This window comes from Rhinatrema bivittatum, chromosome 13 (assembly GCF_901001135.1).
Source record: "Rhinatrema bivittatum chromosome 13, aRhiBiv1.1, whole genome shotgun sequence".
Taxonomy (NCBI): domain Eukaryota; kingdom Metazoa; phylum Chordata; class Amphibia; order Gymnophiona; family Rhinatrematidae; genus Rhinatrema; species Rhinatrema bivittatum.
In genome coordinates, this window is record NC_042627.1 from 25,259,580 (window position 1) to 25,278,388 (window position 18,809).

The window sequence follows — 18,809 nt, forward strand, 5'->3', positions numbered from 1 at the left end:
AACCTTGTTAGTTTAGCCCTGCCCTAGCCCAGCCCCCACCCACCTCCCCGCCCTGCTGACCTGTGCCCAGCCTAACCTATGCTTACGGAGAGCAGCCCTGGTTACGTGGCCCATGCCCTCTATGGAGGCTGGACCATCTTCAACAATGGTTAAAGCGAGCCTCTAATTTTGCCATGACCCCAACAACTCAAGCCAGTGCTAGAGTCCTGTGAAGTTAGCAATCCTGCTGCAGGCCGCCCTCTTAAAAACTCTTGTTCTGGAACAATTATTTACAGAAGTCCTCAATTTTCAACAGAGCTATCTTTTTAGTGAGAGTCAGATCTGTCAAGACTGCAGCTATGAAGAGGATTAATAATACAAGAACCAACGCATCAAAACTCGATTCTCCCCATTCTCTGACTTTGCCCGTGAGTTAGGGATCCGGATTTGTCGTTTCTTCTTCCCCTGGGAGAGACTTCAGATTCCTAGCTTTCCTCCACATTCGCCCAATCCCAAAGCTGTCACTCCAGGCTTCTCCGACTTCGATCCCAGTCAGGCTGTGGCTTTGTGTTCTGAGCTTTTTTTTCTGGCTGCGACTCCCGATCCCCAGCCTGAAAATCCGGGTTCAGAGTTTGGCGGCAGTGACTCCTGATCTCTCATGCGTTGGAACACGGCCTCCGGGTTTCTCCTGCTGTGACTCCTGATCCCGGATCGGCCCCCAGGCTCTCTGTTTTACCTCTCGCTTTGGCTGTTGTTACATTGTATCGGGGCTCGGAACGTTGGCGGCAGCTCGTGGAGTCCTGGACCACCTTCTCCCTCCCCCACCCCTGGAGGCCGAACTGCTCCCGCAGAGAGAGCGTGCGAGTCGGCGCCCTACCGGCCGTCATCGCCGGAGACCAGGCGGTCGGGCTGGGTGCGAGAGAGCCAGGGCCGAGGGCAGGGCGGCGGAAGTCCTGCAGCCGGGCTACTCACTCCCAGCAGAGGGGATTTTCCTCTTGGTGGCTTTTATTTTTCTCTACGAGGGAATCCCAGCGTGCGATGGATCTGATTTAGTTAACCGGGGGCCTTTTCCTGCTTTGTGGATGTGAAAGAAGAGGCAGGGTTTTATACCAAACAAGGAATAACATATTTTTTGTTCATATTTTTTCATTGCTTTTGTTGGGTCGCAATGGAGTACACATAAACTCTTCTCCCTCCCTTCCTGTTTTGTCGGGGTACAGGCTCGCCTAAATAGTGGGGTAAGTATCTGGCTATATATTTACAAGAGTTTATTTTAATATTGTAATGCAAAATAGGAGATATCTTCTGATTAAAAGATTGTGTGTATGGGGGGGGGGGGGAATAAATTGCCTTATATTGATGAATGACTTATTTTGCAAATTGAGCAAAGAAAAAAAATTCCAAGGCAGATGCAGAAATCATTAGTCGGGACCAGTGGGAAATCGGACAAAAAAGCCTTTCAGAAAAAGCCTCAGCAGGCTCTAGATCTTGTCCTGGCCCCCCCTCCTCCCCCTTGTTTCTGCTTTTGTGGTGTTTTTTTTTTTCCCCCTGCAGTTTTCTTATTTCTAAAGTCTGGGGGGTTGTACAGAGCAGCGTGGATTCATGTCCCTTCCCCCACCCCCAGCGTCTGGGCTGCATTGGGACATTTCAGGGGGTTCCTCTTTAAATCTATGCAGCAGCTTCTAAAAATAGCCCCTGGTGAGACTTACAATAAGGTATTGCAATAGTAAACCGTTGGTGGCCTGGGCTGGGAATCTTTTTCTTTTATTATTCTTGCCGGGAGAGGAGGCGGCAGCAGCACCACCACCAATAGTATTTTTTTTTTTCTTGCTCTGCAATCACAGCTCCCATTCTGTATCTGATTCCATTTTTAATGTTACTTTCTGCATCCGTTTTGTTACTTCCTCTACCTAAATAAAACCGAGTGTAGAAGATGAAGATCACAAAACAGGCTGGTGTTTTCCTCCACCTACACAGTGCGCACAATTCATATAGGTTTGGGTTTGTTTTTTTTTACAGTCTGAACATGTGCCCATCGGTCACCTCGCCGACCTCCATTGTGCTGCTTTGCCAGATGTGCTGCCTTCTCTTTCCTTATTTGTTGAAGATTTTGATAGTTTCTCTCTCTAACTGTGCATGCTCTGTTTCCTCCTCCCGTGGGGGGTAAGAATAGCATTCAGTCCCTAATGTGTGTGAGTGTGTGTGAAACAATCAAGAGCAGTCATTTCAGGTTACTCAGTCTCCGAGGGGGTGGAAAGAGAAGGGCAAATCTCCCAGGCATTCTCTAGTTCTAAAACCGAAGGATCCTCCTTGTGCAACTTTTTAAATCCCAGCTCCACGAGCTGTTCATTTTAGCGTTTTATTCTGAAATTTACTTTTCTCCTCAGCTTGCTGCGGGATGGGGTCGGGTTAGACTGACCTTTCCTTTTCAGTGCAGAAACTTTTGCTGACACAGAACCTGCCCTCTGAGATTTGTAACAACATTGTACGTTCCAACATGGGGTAATTGATAAGAGGAGTTGTCTGTGTTAAAAAAAAAAAAAAAAAAAAAAAAAAGTTTATAGCAGCCTTCTCCTTTTTTTACTGGGAGCGCTAGCCTTTTCCTCTTAGGGAAGGTCTCAGAGGAGCTTTCATAAGCAGAAATGCCCCTCCCCCCCCCCCCCCCCCCCAAAAAAAAATGATTCAATCTCAAACCTGCCGTTTCCTCTGGGGCCCATTGTGATTGTTGTCCATCCTGGCAGGTGGCTGTGAAGGTTTCCTTAAATCCTGGGATTGTTTACTTGTTGAAAGTAGAAGACTGATAACCCCCACTTATCTTTTAATGGTAGCCAGGAGAAAACAACAAAAGCCTTCTTCTGTCCACACTTGGTAACTTTGCCCTGGCACACCAAGTGATCTTCAACATCAGTTGTAGTTAAATCCCCCCCCCCCCCCAATAAAAACAAAACCCCAAATGCTATATCTTTTTTTTTTTTTTTTTTACTAAGATCTGGTTGTGTTTTGGAAACAGAGAGTTTTGCATTGCTAAAAGTGTCACAGTTGGTGTCCTGATTCTATGGCAAGGCTCTCCGAATCCAAGGAAACCATAGCAGGGAGGTGGATATTCAGGGATGAAAAGACTCTGCTTTATTGTGCACAATGCGGAGGTCACAGGTTCATGTCTTGTCTGAGCCTCAGAAATGTCAGCTCTCACCCCCCCCCCCCCCCATGCGGTTTTATCCCTGCATCAATGATGGGGGCTTCCCTGTTGGTGGCCATGTTTCGGAGGGGGAGCTCTGGGTTATGATCTCTGAAGGTGCAGAGCCCCCCTGTATCCTTCCTCCTGCACATCTTTCTGCCCTGTCCTGCACTCACCCAGGGCGTCTTGCAGCTCAGCGTTTTGATAAACGAAGCGGAGTACGGCAGCCGGTTGGTGCCTTCGTGGGTAAAGACGCCATTCTCTCTGCTTTCATATGTGTTGCGCTGTCCGGATGCCGAGGGGGGGGGGGGGGGGAAAGGGGGAGCAAATGCTGTAGTATTTCTTCTTGTGCTCTGGTAGGGGTGGCTCCCTTTACTGGTGCACGCTGGTCTTCTGTGGAGCCCATGCTGTGTTATCGCCATGTTACCTCAAATGGCAAGGAGAGCCTGCCAGTGAAGGGGGCACGAGCTCTTCTAACATTGAGGGAACCGCACGTGCTCAAATAGCCAGTGCTTGGCATTCCTTGAACCCTAAGATTATCTGATGGAAAAGGCATTTCGCTGGTGACAGGAATGGCCCTTTGTTATGCATGTATTTCTGTATGCAGACCTTGGCCCAATAATTTTATCTGACCACCCTACCTTCCTTCCTTATTGGGGGGGGGGGGGGAATTGTAGGTGTCTGGGGTCCCAGGCCTGGCCCAGTGGCAGTAGCCGTGTGATACTATACAGAGGTCTTGGGTTTGCTTCTTCCCGTGCCTGAGGGAGGGTGGCTCTCATTGCTGAGTGACGGGTAGCGCTTAGACTTGATAGTGTGGGGTCTTGTGGTTTGGACCCGTTGCTGCGACAGCCAGCCTGAGGGGAAACCCTGGGAGTAGTTGTGCTGGGTCCTGACACTGGTTGCGATTGAGCTGGGAGTGGGAGGAAACAGCTGAGCCCCCCCCCTCAAAAAAAAAAAAATCTGGGGGTTCCAGCATTAATCACAAACTCCATTATTATAGTCCTTTTAGCACAATGAAAATGTGCTTTTGTAACTTACATCTTCAGTGTTTTGAAATGTTGGAGGTTGAAGTGTATTTTACACTTTCATGTTCTGCCACATTTTTCTGGTGTATTGAAAATTTCCCAGTTTCATTAAAAAAAAACCAAAAAATCTATAAAGTAGCAATGCTTAGCTAAAACATGGAGTGATGTGTCTATTACAATTTTATTGCACCTCCCTTGCAAACAGGCCTGGACAGGCTAGAAACTGGCAAGAAGAGGTGGAAAAGGAGAGGCAGGAGCGTGCCACGGACTGAATCAGCAACCTAGGGTCACCCCTCCCACTCGGGGCATGTGACCAAGTTGCAGCAGAGTCTGCCAGCTTCAGACCCTCGCCCACAGATAAGATGACCATCCCCAACCTCAAGGGGCTGCTGAGGAGGACTCCAGGATCGGATGCAGTCACCGCTGGAGTGGAGACCAGAGTAGCTTTTCTTGGCACAAAAGACAGTGCATGATAGTGCAATATTGTCATCGATATTTCTCGGTACCAGATTGGTAAACTAAGGCACAGGGTGTCTTCTTGATTTACCGGTGTCACGGACAGAGACTGGTGCCCGGCACCAACTCCTCAGCCTAGGCCTCGTTCTTCGCCCTCTTTTTTTTTATAGATCTTTCCTGCAGTTTACTGGAGGGGCAGACATGAGACGCTCTGCCCACCTAGCAAACGGGTGGGTGTGGGAGTAAATGTCGCCAGCACTCCCAGGTCATCTTCCAGAACAGGCCAGTTCCTACATATCACATAACGCACTGTGTCCCCTGTCACTAGCACAAGAAATGCCTTAAAAGTAAATGTTTATAGCTTTCCAGACGTGTTCCTTTTTGCACTGAGCTTAACAAGGCAACAGCAGCAGGGGAATGTCCGCAGAGAGAACGTTCCCTGTCCCAGTTCCCATTCACATAAGTACACCGTGTGACTACATCGGTTTCTTTGGAACCTCATGGCATTAGATTGAAAGAGCTTCACTTATCATACGTAAGAAAGTGGGATCCATGCTTTACTCTTCTCGCGTGTGAGTGAGCTCTATGAAAGAAGTGTCCTCGTGGGCCTGACTTGGTAACATTTTTTTTTCCCATAAGTTCAACCAGGAAAAAGCCCTTGGGATAGATTGGTGCTTTGTGAGTGGCCCCCCAGCTGCTCTGTAATTCATGGATTCAGGGAGCACAGGCTGCTACATGAAAAGGTGTATGAGGTGTAATTTTAAGATTTGGGATCCTGGGCAGATGAATCCCTGGACCTAATTTTTGACCTGACAATACATTAGTACATGTAAAGCCACAGTGGCTTAGAGAGACATAACCCCCCCCAAAATAAATAGATGATTTGAGAGTTTATTTTTTTTCTCCATTTCTAGGTGTGTGTTTGCGAGGAGTGTGGTATTTTTTTTTTTTTTTTCTATCGTGTCTTTCTTTTCCTGGGCAGACTCACTCAGGTCTGGGGTGCTATGCTACTCTCTCTCTGTTTCTGCCCACTTCCTCTGTAATGCCCCTTGACCTACTTAATAAGAAACTTACAATCTGTAAAACACAAATCATCCAATGTGAGATGGACGCTAGCAGCCATATTTAACCTGGATCCTCAAGAAATATATTTTTCTGAGCACATTCCTACCACTTCTGGCAAATGGAGATATGCAAAAGGGTAGAAGATTTTATTTATTTATTATAATATACAGACATTCGATCTCAATCGAGATATCATACCGGTTTACATTCAGGTACTGTAGGTATTTCTCTATCCCCAGAGGGCTTACAATCTAAGTTTTTGTACCTGAGGCAATGGAGGGTAAAGTGACTTGCCCAAGGTCACAAGGAGTGACAGCAGGACTCGAACTCTGGTCTCCTGGTTCATAGTCCACTGCTCTAACCACTAGGCTATTCCTCCTCCCATGTGTACTATGGCAGTATCAACTGCAGAGTCTGCCACTCAACTGTACGGGCTTCAGGAGGAAGTTTATGTAGTTTCTTCATTGAAGGAGATGATTACAGTGGTTCTCTAAGTGGTCTATAGTTTTGGGTTGGGACGCTACTATTGCACTTCGGCTTGTCTTTAATTTTGTCTTTATGGAGACGTGTTGGCTTGTTCTAAAGCAATCAGAGACACTCCAATGTCTTTAAGGAATATCAGAACCAGAAGGCATGATGTTTGGGACATTGACATTGTTCCAATTTGATTGGCTTGTGTTCTTCCAGATTTAGAAGAGATTCTAGGATAGGGATGGGCAAACATTTTTGGCTTGAGGGCCATACTGGAGTATAGATATTGTATGACGGGTGATATGCCCCTCACCCCATGTGTGATTCAGAGTATTGCTACCTTTTCCCAATTACCTGGCAAAAGAAGAGGTTTTTACCAGATAAAAAGTTGATCATTGCGGTTCAGATCTTGGTGGTGCTGGCTGGAAGGGGATTGGAGGTCTCTGCTGCTCCATTGGCTTCTGGGTAATCTCATAGTATGTTCTGTGTGTTTCATCTTCTTGTTGGCACAACATAGTTCACAACAGCTTCATGGTCTCAAATAGGGCATCCAGGAAACGTGATGTCGTTTTTTTTTTTTTTTGGCTTGAAGAGGAGTGGGACTGCTAATTCTACTTGTGGGGGAGGAGGAGGCTGGGGCCTCTATCATGCTCAGGCAGGTGCTGTCGGAAGGGGGATTCTAATTTTTATATGTTGGGTTGTGGAGGGAGAAGCCCTGTCCCATGTGTACATAGGCCTGGGAGGCAAGGGGTAAATATAAGGCAATGGGGCATGTGGGCCAGATGAAAAGTTGGTGATAGCTGGTTGAGGACTATAGTTTTCCCATCCTTGTTCTGGAAAGATGTTTCCAGCATGGGGACCGGGACTTGTCATGAGTGAGGCAGACTGTAGAAGTTTTGATGGATGGGTAGGTTGTCATTTGCCAAGAAAAGGTATAAACTCCAGCAGATCTCGGATTGTAGAATGTTAACCAGCGAGGGAGCCATGTTACGATGCACACCCGTCATTCAGCTGTGCATCTAGCAGTTTTATTTGAGCTGCCAGACCAGACTGAAGCAAAACACTCTTAACAACGGAGTAGACCAGTGATGAGGCAGCAGTTCATAGCACATCAGCTCAGTACCCTCTGTTCAGCCATTCTGTCGAGACGGGAGGCTGTTGCCCTCTTTACAAAAGTGGTAATAGGGAGGAGGCTAGTAACTGCAGTCCCTCTTAGAGGCCAGTGCAATACCGTGCACTCAGGCTAGCACACAGGTTAACCCGCGGTTGGATGCACATTTTAGGATGTGCATCCATAACCCCTTATGCAATAAGGAGACTGGCGCGTCCAAACCAGCGCGTAGCTAAGTGCGCTCATCACATGCAATTGCCGTGTTGATGAGGCTGTTAGCTATTACCCCTTTGTGTTAAAAAAAAAAAAAAAAAAAAAATAGATGTGTGCCTGACGCGTACATTTTTGCCCTCCAGAAATTATCGCCAGTCCCGTAGCTGGCGTTAAGTCTCGAGGAGCCCCAAAAGTTAAACAGAAAAGCAGAAAATACTGCTTTTCTGTAGTTCCTTCGAATTAATATCGTGCTGATATTAAGTCAGAGTAACAAAAAAAAAAAAAAAAGTCTTTCTGGCAGTCAGGTTAGGAAAACGGGCACTGGTAAAATTGAACATTCGTCTTCCTAACCCATGCACAGCCGCTTCTCCGGGGCACCCGATGCTAGGGACGCGCAATTCATCCCTGGTATGTTTTTTTTTTGCGCGGCACCTCATTTGCCTGTTGCATCGAGCGACCAGGAGAGGCGAGTGGGCGCGTGTTAAAAAAAAAAAAAAAAAGGTGCATCCAGTTTGGACACACATTTTTAGTGGGTTCTTTATCGCATCGGCCTGTTAGTCTGGCCTTCTGCGGTGTGTAACTTAATGGAGTCAGTGCTTACAGAACAGAGGTGTGAGCCATGAAGTCAGCGGATTACAGCATGGAGAGGCGATCATTGACTGGGTGACCAAAGAATTTGGTGGGGGCAGCATTGGATGTGGTGCATTTGAGCAGTGTATGGGTGGGTCCTGTGGTGCTGAATTGGGTTAGGGACTGTTTGAGTGATAGACAACACAGGGTAGTTGCATATGAAGGCTTGTACTGCCCTGATCTCACCTCCATTCTGATGTGAACTGGAGGTCCAACCAAGCTGGAGGAAACTGCTGAGTCCAAAAAAACCCAAATAAGGGGTCAGAGGGTGAGGGAGGAGCAGATTGAGGAACAACAAAATGAAACAGTTCTTCACAGGAAGCGTGGCGGGTGTCATGGGGTTAAAACAAAGGATCCGTAGTTGTGAAGAGCACCTTCCCAGTGCTGGCCTCTCTCTGGCTTTATTTGGACCTTTTTAGTCTTGATCTACTCTCACACTCTGTTTGCTCTCGCTGTTCGGCAACATAATCTAGTGCCGGGGTTAATGGACTGGAGGTTTTTGAGTTTGTCGCATTTCCTTGTCTCCTTGAGAGAGGTTGGCTCAGAAGTCTTATCTGATAATCGGGGGGGTGGGTATTTTTTTTTTTTGTTTGTTTTTTTTTAAGATTCCCATTGCTGATTGAGTCATTCCAGCTTTGGCTGTCTGCTTTAATAGTCCTATCTGAGCAGGTGAGGAGTCCCTGGCTAAGATATCAGCCAAAGCCAAGTCTACCTCATTTAAGCTGATGGGAAACGTCGGGATGGCTGCCGCTTCGCCTCCCCTTTCGGCCATAATATTTTGGTGCGAGCAGAAACGAAGTGCTCATGGTGGTCAGCCTTGCACAGGAGGGTTCCCCCTTTCGGGAATGCAGAGATGCAAGCTGTCGAGACAGGCCCGCTGGCTCAGCAGAAGATACTCCAGGAGGGCTCCGAAGAGCGCCCCAGAACTAATAGTGCAAGTCCTGTGGTTCATCGTGAGGTGAAACGCAAGGTGCAGGCCTAATGTGTTGGTTGGAGAACCCAAGCCTCCCCTCGTGCTGGCCCAGAGAATGTGATTTATTAGACGTAATAAGCGGCCATACCTGCTGGTGCAGGAAAACACATTCACGTCCCTCCCCTCCCCCGGCTTTGGGAGTATCTGGTGCGGCGGAGCATTCTGATTGCAGATATCCTGATGTAATGCTCCCGTCTTTAAATCCCAAGTCTTCAGTCTGTTTCCATGCAGGAAAAGTCCTCCTGCCGAGCAAGGATCTCCCGTGTTTTAGTGAAGAACAGGGTGTGTTACCCTCTTTACAGCTGCAGCACCTCCTGTTCATAACAAAATGCAGCTGTGACATGGCTAGATGACTGTGGGGGGGGGGGAAATACATGTCTATGTCCTTCACTCTGTATTTTGAGTTCACACCAGAAAATTAAATATGGAGGTCTGGCTAACGAATTAAGTGAGCTTTGTGGCATCCTCTGCGTCCCCTCCGTGCCTGGTACCATAGGTGCGGAAGTTTCAGCACCTGCCCAGATGTGTTCAGTTAGCTGACAGCTGGTGACCCTGGGGCCCCTGACCAGTACCCGAGGAGCAGGACGTACAACTGCTTGAAATTTTGGTCTGACCTGAATTAAATAAACTGGGAGTAATGTGTGTGTGTGTGTGGGGTTTTTTTTTTTTTTTTTAATTTTCCATTTCCTTCCCTGCCTCCTGCTGTGCGCAGAAGACATTTATTTCTAGGTTGAACCTTCAGCCCTGCAGAAAGGGCACTTTGATTCATGGTGACCCGGCTCGGTTTTCCTCCTCGTGTCGTGCACCGGTCACGGTACAGCCTGCCTTGCCCCTGCCTATGTGGCACACGGCAGTTCCCCCTGTAAGATGGATTCATGGCCCTGGGTCAGTTGACCAGCTCTGATCAGAGAGTCAGCATGTAGACCGCTCACCCCTGACCCTCCTGAAAGGGGTCATGCTGGGGTCGCGGTAGGGGCAGCAGAGCAGTCTGGAGACCTTTGCACTGCAGCTGGTGGGGGAAGGAGGGGGGGGGGGTGATGCCGGGGTCTGCTGAGAGTGGAGAATTTTTTTTTTTTTTCCTACAGCTTGCTAGAGGCCAGAAAGGGATAGGCTGGTTATTTCCCCTCCTGTCCAAACCCTGGAAAGCAAACAGCCAGGAGAGGAAAACATTGCTGTAATCCCGGTGAAAGGATAAAGGCGTGAGTCACACTGGATTCCTGTCCTAATGTGGAAAGGCGGATTCCTTGGGGCTCAGTTTTATGCCGAGTGTTCCCAGGGATGAGGTTGGACTGTGCAGACAGAAAGCAATGCCCTTCGTAGACCACTTTGTACGTGTCTGTAAGCTCACAAATTCTGTTGAACATATCTAATGTAAGAAAACACATGTAGGTTACTGAGCAGGTGTGGAGAAATCTTTAGAAATCGTAAGGTGCCAGCCAAACATTTACCAGCTGGGGAAATGCGTTTTTTCTCTTCTAATTTACTTTAACATTTGCATTATTTTTCTATATTTTTGGACTTTTTTTTTTTCCTTTTCTCTTTATTTTTTTATGCTCGTTTTCTTTTGCTTCTTTTCTTCTTTCCCTCGCTTTCTCCCAGCATCTCCCTCCCTTCGTCCTCTTCCACTGAACTTGGCTGGCCAAGCTTTGCACCCCATGGTGGTGGCGGCTTCTGTTCTCCGTGGCTTGGCAGTTCCCCATTTCTGGGGCAGGCGCCAGGAAAACAAGTTCCTTAACCATTTAAAAAAAAAAAAAAAAGGGTCCAGCAATACCTATTTTTGCTCTTTGTAAAATTCTTGTGCCCGAGGCTAGCAGATTAATAAAAAATACTCTGTAAAAAGGCTGTTGCAGAATTTGCTGCAGGTGTCTGCAGATTGCTCTGTATCCTAGTCCAATGTTGTTGGGATTGAGGGTGTTTTGTGGTTTTTTTTTTTGTTGTTTTTTTTTGCTTTTGCATGGCAGATTTGTCTTGCTCCTTTGCATTTCCAGTTCAGTTGGATCCTGCCCACACTGGCAGCATTAGAAGGGATGGGTTGCTGTCCTCGGTCCAGCAGCAGAGGGAAGCTCCTGCTTCAGCCGCCCTCCATGGCGGGGTCCCCCTGCCGTGCCATTTTGCCTGGGTGGCAGCCCCGGGAGCCTTCATTCACAGTGACCCAATTTTCTGCCTTCCCCCCCTCTCTTGTCTAGCCTAGCTGTTTCAGCAACTTTTTTTTTTTTCCTTCCGGAAGCTGGTAGAAGCCGGCTCTTGAGACTGCCTCCACCTTGGGGGGCTTTAAATTCTGCCGCTGAATCATTTAACATTTTTAAATCTAGATGTCCTGAGTCTGTGTAACCTTTTGCTTTGGTTAAAAGCCCCTAAATACCCAGACAAATCTTAAAAGGAATGCCGCTATCTCCTTAGCAAGAAATAAAGGCAGAGAGGAGCCCTTCTGAAAGGGATCTGAGTTTGAATACGGGACATGCTTGACCCGAGTACAAAGTTTATCCTAGAAATGTCCGGAACACACTGCTATGTCCTTCTTACAACCCGCTTCTAATGTAAAATGCAGCAACTACTCAATAAATTTCTCATGTCCTGGCCTGAAGTCTCTGCTTGTTGCCTCGATGGAGTTCATGAATATTTCTGCTTGAGCATCACTTGTCTGCTGGGGAAGGCCCCTCCCCTAGCCCGTGGGAAACCCTTTTAACGCTATTACTCCTCCAGTACCCACCGGCATCCCTCTGTCTGTCGCCTTTTCTCCATCCCCCCACTCCCTTCACCACCGGAGCTGATCTTCAGCCTTGGCTACCAGCCAGCTCGCAGTGTGAGCCCTATAGTGTGTCAGGCTGTGCTCCAGTTTTGACAGTCCAGATATTTCTTGGCATGTTTGACTGTCTTTTTTTTTTTTTTTTTTGAGTTGATTGTGGCTGAGCCTTCTCATCCTTGAACAGCGACAGACAAGTGGTGAAATTATATAAGAGCTGCATGCCCCTTTCCAGTCAGAGTGCCACCGCTGGCTTTTAGAAATAGGCTTTCTGTTCCCGGCCTTTAAAAGGGAAAGACATTTTTTTTTTTTTTTCTTTCAAATCATTACCACTGAGGGTTCTGACTTCTGGACATGCTTTCAGTAAGAGAAGCCGAGCGCATTAAACAGTCTAGTCACCTAACTACAGAGTAGGCGGCTAGATCAAAGGCTTTGCAACGTTACCACTGCTGAGCCGCTATGCCTTGTGGCCTGATTTCACTTGGTGGCTAGATTCAGTCATTTTTAAAAAAAAAGTGGGCACAGCCCCAGAGGATGAGTGAGAACGAGGATTAACCGTCTAGCACAAAATTTTAGCTTCCGGCTGGCTAGATCTGGCTGTATGCAGAGCAGGCTTAAATCTTGCCTGCTTAGCCATGTGGCTCTGGCCGATGCTGGTCTTGATCCCTCCTCTGGCAACACAGCCTTACTGTCTCCCTTCTGTACCCTGACCCAAGTTTCCATCCCTGCAGTACAATCTTTTTTTTTTTTTTTGCAGTCTTTCTTGGCACCCTGCTGGCCCCGATTTCCCTGCACCCCTAGACCCTGGTACTGGAAGGATCTGGGCCAGTGCTGGCTGCAAGGGAGGGGATATAAAGATTGAAAGGTGGGCAGAGGTATCGTGTTTTCAAAGGGTCTGGTTGCCTAGTTGAAGGAGGCCTAGTCAGTCAGGGCATGGGCTGCATAAGTGGGCAATCATCCTGGACCCAGTTAAGGGGGAGCAAGGGCAGCTAACCAGGAGGTAGCAGCAGGAAGGCAGTAATGAACACAGTGAGCAGGCATCATCCCTACAGGAGAGAATACGCCCCTGAGGCTACACATGTTATCGGTGAATGCAGCCATGGCTAATAACACCTGGATGGCAAGGTAAAGCCGTCCAGGTGTTATAGCCATGGCTTTACATCTCAGCTCTTCGTTAGCCTTTCACTTCCAGCCTGCGCACCTCGCATCATGCCTTTTTTTTTTTTTTTTTCCCGCGCTCTGGGCCTCTGCTGGACCCTCTAGCCCAATCCAAGAGCCTCCAACCCAGCACCCTTCCACCAAAAACTCCTGGAAGAAGCACCAGTCACCCACAGTGACTGAAAACTATACGGCCGTCCCCATTGAGGCCAGGGAGACCAAAAAACCCAAAAGAAAATGCAAGATCTCTCCTCATGGGAAACGCTAGTGCAGGAATGAGAGACACTTTGGCAACGCACATCTCGTCAGCCAGGTGGCAACCTCCATACCCAACCACTGTATGCATCCAAGATCTGCTGGAGAGCAGGTCTCTGTCTCTTCACCTCTGCCATAGAATTCAGCATCTTTCAATTGAGCAGCAGCACTCATCCATAATCAATCAAGATAATAGAATCAGATAAGAGCAGCCGTAGCCATTCGTAGAGTGGATCGGGTGCTAGTGCTGCTCTCTGGGCTGCTGCAAAGTGACTGCCTGAGGCAACAGATACCATATCACAGATGATGCCTGCCAACTGATGTGGGTATTCCAGTTCGCTGGCTTTCATGTCAACAACAACACGTTCTTCCAGTACAGGACAGCGCAACTTGACGCTCTACACCTCAGCCTGTCAGGGGCTTCCTGATTAAAGAAATAAGTGATTTGGGCAGTGAGGTATAGTTGGGCTCACAACATGGCGCTCGTGCCTTAATAAACATTTTGTACAAGTAAATGGAAAAATTAGACAAGCAAGGCCTGACCCTAATGGGTAGCGGGCACAGACATTGAATTCTGGACCTAGGATAGTAGTGGAAGCAACAGAGGTGGCACAGCTGGCAGCAAGATTGCAGTTGGTGTTGGGGGGGGGGGGGGGGGAGGAGGAGGGTCATCATCAAACGTCCAGGTGCAAGCTTCCCAACCAGTGAGGTCTTATAAGGTGGCAGAAGCCAACGAACAAGGAAATGATGGTCAAGGCGGTCCCTTCACTTAATGCAACAGGAGTATATATGCATAGTTGACTCGCTGACTGTACATATCCCCAAGGCATTGAAGGAGAGGATACACCGAAACATAGGTGGACACTTTTGACTTGGCAAGGAGGGAAGGGGAGGTAGTGAAGGCGAAATGCTATGAAGTTTGCATGCTGGTGCAGGAGGACAAACCTGCTATTCTAAAGAACATTGCGAATTGTGCTCGCAATGTTCGAAATGCATGCTGATAAAGTACCAGGATGTAATTTGCAGCACGTACTGTACATAGAGCGGTTCACTGTGGCTCAAATATGATGAGCTGTTTAGAAGGAATATGGCTAGTAATCCTAACTGGGAATTGGACAGAAAGGGCATAGATCTATGGCTGTCGAAAACAACCCCCTATTGACCCTTCCAGAAAATCTTTGCAGTTCAAAGAGAGCAAATGCTGGGGGGACAAGCAGGGACAGCAGTTTTTATAAATATGGTAATGCTGCTATTCTGCCATGCATGCATAGTAACGTGGAGTGGGTCAGCCTTGAAAGCAAGTGCAACACGAGCAGCAGCCTGGTCCGTCCCCTTTTATCCATGGGCCCCCATTTTGATCAGTGTAACAAACTTTTAAAACACAAATTGGGAAAACCACCAGCTCAAATTAGCATGCTGGCTTTTTTTCTGCAATTTCAAGGAAGGCTTCCATATCCCTTGGTGATCCAGAGGGGGCCGCACAGATGCAGATAATCTCGGAGGTCATTTTAGGAAAAACCTGTACAGAATGTGCCCTGGGCAGGGTCCTGAGTCTGTTTGAGGAGAAACCTCTGCCGAACCTCAGGATCCCACCGATGGGAATTCAGAATGACCCATCGCTTGTCTTTCCGGGATGGCAGCTCAGTTCTAATGATTTTTTTCGGTCTCCTATGCTTCCCTCAACCAAGCCTGAAGACTTGAGGAGCTGAGGGCAAGATGCTTGGCTGGCAAAAGCCAACGGACGGCACTCAGCTCCCCCGAGCAGCTTTCATCTGTTAGTACTGCTTTGAGAAATGTTTTCCGCTGGGATTCTCATAATGTGAAGAAATTCATCTCGGGGGGGGCGCAGTTGAGCCTAGCACCAGTTGCGGTTGTTGCCCTGCTGTATTACTCGCCCGCTAGAGTTGGCCCTCTTTCATTTACTTTTGTCCTGCGCTTTCACTGCCCCACCTGCTACAAAAGTCCTGTTGGTTGTGGATCATTTTACGCACATTGGGTGCATGCTAGAGTTAAGGCAAAGAGTCATGGAGGGCAGATGGGGTTACGGTGGGACAAAGCCATCATTTTCTGGTTAGGACCAAATCATACCCACGACAATGCAGCCTGCCGGGAGGCTTTTACCCATGGCTGGATGTCCTGAGGCAGCGATTTGGTGATGGTCAAGAATATTGACCTCATTCTTACAAGTAGAAGATCTGGCGTTTATTAAATCTCTGTGGTCAGCGATGGTTTAGGTTTGGTCTTACACTTATTCTTTGCTGGTATGAAAAGAAGCAAAATCCATCAAAGGACATAGAAATGACGGCAGAAGAAGACCAAACGGCCCATCCAGTCTGCCCAGGAAGCTTCGCACTTTTTTTTTTTTCTCATACTTATCTGTTACTCTTGGCTCTTAGTAACCCTTTGGTTCTATTTCCCTTCCACCCCCACCATTAATGCAAGGAGCAGTGTTGGAGCTGCATCTAAGTGTAATATATAGCTTAAATTAGTTAGGGGTAGTAACCGCCGCAATAAGCAAGCTACACCCATGCCCATTTGTCTACCCAGACTATGCGACTCAGTCCCTGTTGGTTGTTGTCTGTATATAGATCCACTTTTCTTCATTCCCCCTGCTGTTTAAGCAGAGAGCTATGCTGGATTTGCACGAAGTATCAGACTTCCTCCCCTGCCGTAGAAGCAGAGAGCTATGCTGGATATGCACGTAGTATCAGACTGGTTGGAAGATGGTTGGACTTCAAAAGAGCAGAAATAAATTTTGAATAAAGAGGTGGGCCCCTTTGGTGAGGGCATTAGGGGCAACGTGACTACACAGAAGATATTTCTGCTGAGTGTGTAGGTTTATATAGCTCAGGTGGACATCTTCGGTGTCTTGCTGCTAATGGGCACTGCTGTTTGGGGTGAGGTGGCTTCTCCTCTGGCTGGCTCTGACCGGCATAATGAGGAAGGTACACGATTCAGGGAGGCTCTGGTGCCATAAAAAAAAAAAGGCGAAGGGGTGCATGTCTGGGTCAGTTGGTGCCACTGGTTGGAAGATTTTCTCGGCACATTGCAAGGATGGGCTGGAGTAAGGCCTTAAAATGAGCCATGCATGGAAATATGTGGCCCCCAAACCATATTGGGGGTGGCTTGAAAAGATGAGGTGCTGGCACCCTGCACAGAGCGCCAGCAGAGTTCGTGTGGAGGAATGCAGCCGGCTCGCAGCATTCACGGAGCGCAAAGTTGGAGGGCGGCTGCCTCACTTGGCTCTCGTTTGGTTATTGTGCTTTACAATTAAGTATTTAGTATGCAGTGCTGGTGAGGGTGTAGGCTGCCACTGTTCTAAATATGTAAGTGGTAAAGGCTGTTTACTCAAGAGGTGCATTTCTAAAGATTGAAGAGATGTCTTCGTCGGTGTGATTATGGAAGGGAACGGGGATTTAATGGCGTGAAAGGTATGGCATGCCTCGGTTTAAGGCGAAGCGAGTCGGGAATGAATGGGCTGGTGGAGCTGTGATGGGCCACATTGGGACTGGCTGCACAGCCTTGCATGTGGCAGAAGAGGGACTGGAAATGTCAGACACTCAAGCAAATCACGGGCAAAAAAGCAAAGAGAATGTTTGTTAAGAATTATTAGGAAGGGAATAGTTAATAAAATGGAAAATGTCATAATGCCTCTGTATTGCTCTTATGGTGAAGACCGCACCTTGAATATGGTGTACAGTTCTGGTCGCCGCATCTCAAAAAAGATATAATTGCGATGGAGAAGGTACAGAGAAGGGCAACCAAAATGATAAAGGGGATGGAACAGCTCCCCTATGAGGAAAGGCTGAAAAGGTTAGGGCTGTTCAGCTTGGAGAAAAGACTGCTGAGGGGGGGATATTATAGAGGTGTTTAAAATCATGTGGACTAGAATGGGTAATGTGAATCGGTTATTTACAATCTCAGATAATAGAAGGACTAGAGGGCACTCGATGAAGTTATTAAGTAGCACATTTAAATCACATCGGAGAAAATTCTTTTTCACTCAATGCTTAATCAAACTCTAGAATTCATTGCCAAAGGATGTGGTTAAGGCAATTAGTGTAGCTGGGTTTAGGAACATTTTTGGACAAGTTCTTGAAAGAGAAGTCAAACTGCTATTAAGTTGACTTTGGGAATTCACTGCTTATTACTAGCCTTAGTAACAGGGGGATCGAAGCTTTGGGTACTTTCCAGGTACTTGTGACATGGGTTGGCCACTGTTAGAAACAGGATGCTGGGCTTGATGGGCCCTCAGTCTGACCCAGTATGATAACTTAAGTTCTTATGACTGGAGGATATGTGGAAAGGCTACAGGGGAGAGAAGATACAGAAAACAATGAAAATAGAGTGGGGGGGGGGGGGAGGAGAGAAACCTAAAGAAGAAATCAGTCCGATATGGACAGCAAGGCTGAGAAACGTTTGCTTTGACCTGGCAGTTCCCTCTTGCTCCTACATAGGATGTGTGATGAAGTAGTATCCCCAGATGTGTTCACCCTGAATCTTTACCAGAATTCACCCTTTGTCATTTGCAGATAGTGCAGTTTAATGTTGGGGTGGAAAATAACTTTCTTCAGCACAGAGTTTGTCTCTCTGCTGCCGCCTCCTCCTTTTTACCTCTTAGTGTTTCTGTCTCCCTTTCTCCCTGCTCTCCAAAGGGAAGAGAGCCTGTGGGATCACGGCGTGTGTCCCTGATAACATCTGTGTTGGGTATCCTATCCATGCTGGATTTTCAGGACACGTCTGGAAGTTCAGGGGAATCCTGATAGGGGTGTCTGTCTTTTTTTTTTTTTTTTTGGATCCGTGGCTAGGTGCAGGAGCCCGTATGTCCTGGAAAGTAGGCGCTGTTCTTTCTGCGGGGAACTACTTGTGTCTTTTTTTTTTTTTTAATTTTAGAGTCCATCTGTGCCCTTGTTGTAGTTCCGCGCTCTCTCGCTCAGGGTAGTGTCTTCAGATGGGCTTGTTTTGTACACTACCACGGCAGCAATGAGCCTTACCTGTAAGCTTGAGTGTTGGGTACGATCTCAATCTTTCAAATTTACTGCTCGAGTTCTCTATGCCTTGTATTGTGCCCAGGAGAGCTTCCTTCTGGAGCTCATAGGGCGCAATATGTGCTGGTGGCACCCAGTATAATTGGGACTATTTCTGTATTTTTCTGCCACCTTTTCTTTGATTTTACATCTCGTGGTGCATACCTAGTACAGGATGGTCACGTGGATCTCTCTCGGGGTACTGTCTCCCAGATGGGCTTGTCTTGTCCCGTACCGTGACAGGAATGCACCTCTCGTAAACCAAGCACGATGGGGATAATCTCGGTCTCTCACATTTACTGCAAGTGCTCCTAATACTTGCATTGTGCCTGTGTTAAAAAGTCCATGTGCAGTCTTTAATGACGCTTTCCTTTTTGAACAGAAGGAAGTCCGCCATCTTTTTTTTTTTTTCATTTTATAAGGGAGATTAGTGGCTCTCTTCTCTGCTGTGCTTCTGGCAAAAGCCAAAAAGATGCTGGGGAGTGCATAGGGAGCAGAGTGGTTACAGAAACAGAAAGTGATACT

General features: G+C 47.5%; 1 protein-coding gene across 2 annotated transcripts in view; it reads left to right on the forward strand.

Moving 5' to 3' along the window:
* ZNF609 (zinc finger protein 609) overlaps positions 1-18,809 on the forward strand; it is a 238,538-nt gene that overhangs the window by 439 nt on the left and 219,290 nt on the right. The window contains exon 1 of one of the 2 annotated variants that reach the window (XM_029575832.1): positions 206-1,217. The exons of the other annotated variant lie outside the window; for it this stretch is intronic. The gene's annotated coding sequence lies outside the window, so the exon portion shown is untranslated. Of the gene's footprint in view, positions 1-205; positions 1,218-18,809 lie in introns of those variants that run through there. 2 annotated transcript variants of the gene reach the window in all.